The following is a 5,653-nucleotide window of genomic DNA, read 5'->3' on the forward strand; positions in this document are numbered from 1 at the left end:
ATTCTATTAAATGAGTCGGAAATATGATCGTATTTCCTAAGATCACATATGAACCGCACACAGAAATTATTGGTCCTCTGGAGTTTGGTTTTCAGTTCTCCTGAAAGGTCTTGGTATACTACATCACAGTAATCAAAGTGGGGTATGAGAAGAGAGGACACAAGAAGCATCTTTAAGGACGGGGGAGCAATGTGCTTTAACCTTTTCAGTGAATGCAGGGATGAGTTAATTTTTCTGCAAATAGCAATTGCATGATCAGTCCAAGATAATGTTTCATTTATGGTTAAGCCTAAATTATTTACTGTCCTTAGGTATGGTATGATAGATCCTTGCAATTTTAGTGGTGGTAGTTTATCAATACTTATTTTAGAATGTAGTTTATGGTATCCGATTATAATGGACTGACTTTTGATTGGGTTTATTTTCAATAAATTTTTTATTCCCCATAGTGACAAAGCAGCTAGATCTGAATTAATTTCGTTTATAATTGTAGGTAGGTCTTGAAGGCGGGAATGGTGATATATTTGTAAATCGGCATAAAGGTGATGATTGCAATTTAAAATGCATTTACTAATATCGTTTATATACAGGGAAAAAAGCAAGGGTCCAAGAATGGATCCTTGTGGAACATCCCTGTTTATTTGAAGCCAGTTAAAGAATGAATTAGGTGTGATGACTCTTTGGAATCGGTTACTTAGGGAATGAGGGAATCCATATGAGACCATATGAGGGAATCCATAGTAAAGACGAGGAAGAAAAATTCATGTTTTGAAGTTTTGTTAAGAGAATATCTTTGTCAATAGAGTTGAAGGCTTTGGTAAAGTCTAGGAGAGTCATTATTGTCACCTCTTTGCGATCCATGGATAGTCGGATGTCATCTGTTATTTTAATGAGAGCGGTAGCTGTGCTTTGAGAGGACCGAAAGCCTAATTTTAGAGGACCAAGTAAGTTATTTTCATTGAGAAACTTTGAAATTTGTTCGTGAATGAGTCTCTCGAATGCTTTTGATAGAGGAGGCAAAATGCTAATTGGACTGTATTCAACAATGTTAGTGGGTGTGGATTTTTTGGGGATGGGACGTTTCCAGAGTAAGGGATATGTTCCAGTTAGAATAGACCAATTAAAGATATGAGTTAAAACAGAAAGCACAATGGGAAGTAACTTTTGTATGAGAATAGCTGAAATTCCGTCAGCTCCATCTGAGAAGGACTTGATTTTTTTGAGGGCCTGGAGGACTTCCATTTGTGTGACGGGAGAAATTTTGAATGAGCTTCCAGCAGAAACTGGAGTTGGTTCAGAATTATGCAAACTGTATAAGTATTAATTTTTTGCATTAAAGTCGATATCCGTCGGTGGGGTTGTGAATAAACGGTTTAGGTCGTCTGGAGAAATGTCAGCAGGTAGGGAGTGTTGATTTTTAGTTTTTCCGACACCAAGGTACTTCAAGCTTTTCCAAATATGTGACGGGAGCTCTTTAGATATTTGGAAGGCATATCTGATTTTGGAATTTCTAATGACTTGTTTAGTTTTGTTACGCAGTTTTTTGTATATATTGAATACATTTTCGTTTTTATGTTTTTTAAACAGGCTATATACTGCGTCACGCCTACGCATCAAGTATTTTATTTCATCTGTTATCCAAGGGGAGCGTGGTTTGGACAGTAGGATATTTCTAAACGGTGCATGTTTGTCTCCTAGATCATTTAAGAACATATTAAAAAGTTCTACTTTTTTATCTATGTCGTCGATGAACTCTATAGACCGCCATGGAATAGTAGCCGCATCGGATACTAGGTCTTTGTCATCTATGGACTTGAAATCGCGAGTAAGAATGAATTTCTGCTTAAATTTAGGGCATCTAACTGAGTATGTTAAAAATAATACATCATGCACAGATATTCCTGGGGCAGAAAGTTGCCCATATGTTATGATTTTGTCAGGATTGGCTGTAATTATTGCATCAAGCCAAGGGGCTGATGAAGATGTATGATGGGTAGGTTCTAGGGGAAGTATGCACGACGATGGAGCAAATGATGCAGCTGCGATTATACACCGCAGAGGAGACGATGGGTGCCGGAGGAGGTGAGCGTGTCGGAGCGAGCGCCGCAGCTAATAGGGAGAGCGGGAGGGATTTTGACAAATCTTCGAGTTTTTCTATATTTCCATTGATTCCTGAGTTTTCCAAGCTCGATTAAGTTCTCGGCCGATGCTGGATTAAATGCTCGATGCTGAATCCGTTGTAGCGCTCCTAATGCTCCGTTACGGCCGTTGCTTCTTTACCTTGTTCGGAATAATATCGGATTTCCCATCGAGCTTCCTATCTTAATTACAAAAATTGCCGCTCTCTGTGTGTATTGTTATAAGAATCCCGAATATGAGTAAAACCCAATGAGTCAAGCTATTGCGATGGGGAAGCACCACTAGCCGAAGCTAGATCGAGACGAAGAGTGATTCCTTTTGGTGACCTCAAGAGGTTATCGAGCGATGTTCAATCAGATGTCGGACCGAAAAATGTAAGCGGAAGGATTTAGTGACGTTGTTTACACTCTTATGAATTTGGGGAAATGCATGAGATTTTTACAGAGCTTTTACAATTTCTCTTTCATTTATCAAAATTAATTTGAACGCTGATAATATTATCTATTGAGAGAAGGATCTCGGCGTTATTATTTAAAACACATTTTCTTGCCACACTTCATTTTTTACTTAACGTTTCGGTAACATTATAGCGTCATAGATTCTTCTTTATTAGTGATATCTGACAGCAAAGGAAATAATTGGGGATCGGGATGGTGCGACGGCTAACGCACTGGCTTCCCACCCAAAGGGCCCGGGTTCAAATCTCGGCGGTGTTGAATATTTTTCAGAGGTATCTCGATCCCTATTTGAGGTGCTTCGTGGAGGGCACTTTGAGTGAGTAGGCCGTCCGTCAGATGGGACGTTAAACTGTTTGACCCCTTGGCGCCTTTCGTTATGAAGAGTAGTATGAAGAGTAGGCTAATGCCGACGTGGCGCGCTCGCCTTGCACTTTGTTTGCACAACATCCCAGTTGGGATTTCGAATGTGCACCAACTGAGTGGTGTTCTTCGTGCTCCCAGTCCATTCATCATTTTACCAGAGGATGATTTCGGGAATTTCGATGCTTTTGACTCAAAAGCTCCGTCTATTCCACTCGATTAATGACGTGTTGTGTAATTTAATATTTTGCATGTCCTAAAATAGCCAAAGGATAAGTACTTACTCAACTTGTCCACTTTCATGGACGTGCTTTGAAATCAGGTGTCTTGAAGTTTGCTGTCTTTGTAACTTTATGGAATTTACCCAACATTTATAAGTGACGGAAGTAACTGAGTAATGCCACGCACATTTTATTTGGGAGTGCGACCTAGGTTTCGTCGTGTTTTAAATGAAGCGTGCGTGGAATTACTATGTTACTTCCCTCATTGCAATAAGGTATATCGAAGGATAGCTTTTAAAAGTTTAATTCCTGGCCATGCATCATACAAGTTCTCTCTCTCCCTTTGGAGAGCTCTTCCCCGTAAGTATGTGGGCCGCAATCCAGATTTTACGCGTCGGTGCCTCCGCTGGTAGGTGCTTCTGCCAATGCCAGGCAGATTAACTCAATGGTAGAAATATCTCCCACTTTCCAGTTTTTTGTCGGTACTGGTTCTTGCGGCTATTATGTGAGACCTCTTTGCGACGATTGAGACTTGTATGTATGCTGGAATGGAATTGGTAATTTGAAATACGATCTAATTTAAATCTCGAATAATGGAACTTTTCCACTGGGTGAAAACTTATTCCCGACCAGATTTCGATGAACCGCATCGTCTGAAGATGATGCAGGACATCGAGACAAGTTCGGAAGTTGTCGATGTTCAAATCGAGGGAGAGTGAGTTCTATTGTGTGGTGCTCCAAATGGAACATATTACGCCTCTAAATACGCGATTCTCTTTTCTTTCATTCAACATCTGCCGCATGTTCGCGGCCTTCTAGTTTTTTAATTGATCCTTGCCTGAATCAGCCCTCGCCGTGAGTGAAGGGTGAGTGGCAGGTGGTGTAGAGCCCGAATGGTAGGGAGAGATATGGAACGTGGAGTGGCATTTGCGAAGGGATTAGAGTTTGATTCGCGTTTGGTTGCCACGGATAGGAAGATAATTTGAGGATTCAATGTTTAGTTTGCAGAGCTTGACAACTGAAGATAATATTTCTTCTTATTTATCTTGTAATGGTCAGATGAATGAAATTGGTAGCTGAGGAGGATATCTAGGAAAAGAATTCGGACGTCAAGGAAAGGTATTTGAGCGGAAGAACGGGGGGGGGGGGGCGAATGCAGCTGAGGGTGTAGTAATGGTCTGTGAGAGTTGTTTTCTTGTGGGTTTAATATGGATTGCGGTGTGGGGTTTGTTGTTTCGGAGGGGCGATTGGGTAATTAGGAAAGTTATTTGAGTGGATGGAATAATGGAGGTAATTGATGAAAGCTTTAAGGGAGTCCATTCCGTATGCCAGACGCGTTTCAGGTTGTGGTAGGAGAGAATATTTTGTTCGAGGTCAAAATAGGGATTGGGATAAGAGGGGCTGAACCCTCTTCCAACGGCAAAACCTTTCATTAAAAAGTATTATCTATTGTCAAATGCAAATGAAATACTTGCTGGATTGGGATTTTTGTTGACTGATTGACGTTTTAGAAGAAAATATGTTCTGCGGCTTTGTTATGTGAGGCGTTTGGAAAGGAAATAATGTGGTTAAGGGATCACTTCTTCCCGGATGACTGATGTACCGGGGTGAGTTTACACAAACATGCATGAACACTTTTCATTTTTGGCACATTGAAAACATGAGTAAATATAAATGGACGCTCAAGAGAAATAGTTTTTGTTTCGAACAAATAAATACATTCGGCGCCACGGCAGTCGACGACCTTAGAATTATTTCGTATCGCAATATTTTACGGTGAAGAATAATACACTTATTACTGCTGAAATTTTTTAATTCAGCAAATTTTATGCCATTTCCAGTTTTTATCCGAGCATTTGCTTTTTATCTCCTTTAATATTTCCTCGGGGCCTTGGTTAATCAAGAGGATAATCTCAGACATTCGACTTTATCCGACATTCGACGGATCCCATTCTACGCATTCGTTCTGGATTCCACGTGCTCGTTCCGAATGGGAGAAAAATAAAGGTGTGGCAATTGGCAGGGGCTGCACACCTCCACGGCCCTTAGCTCACAGTCAGAGGGACTCGAAGGCGAAAGGGGACGACGGTTGGTGCGTCGCCTTCTCCAGGGCGAATACGCGGTATGTGCGCCCAGCGGCGGCGATAAGGCCTCGCTCGTTCCGGCAAATGCATTGCTCGGATCCTGGAAAAGTCGCAGAGGACTCTTCTATTCAATGTATTACTATGTCATTCTTACCTTTTTCGGACACTCAATAAGGGCTTATCAGTCGTATCAGTGGACATACCGCCGCACGTGCCACGCCAACTGCCAGACAATGGCACTGTCACAGTCGTTACATATCCTAAAAGAGTGTCCACCCCTCAATCCTTCTCAAAAGTGAGCAAATTATCACCCTCAGCGTCACGTACCCGAGAACAGGTAGCCCGTGAGGAATAGAATTACAATAGTTTGTGTTATCGTAGGAGAGATCAT

This window comes from Hetaerina americana, unplaced genomic scaffold (genome assembly GCF_022747635.1).
Source record: "Hetaerina americana unplaced genomic scaffold, ioHetAmer1.1.p SCAF_22, whole genome shotgun sequence".
Lineage (NCBI taxonomy): Eukaryota > Metazoa > Arthropoda > Insecta > Odonata > Calopterygidae > Hetaerina > Hetaerina americana.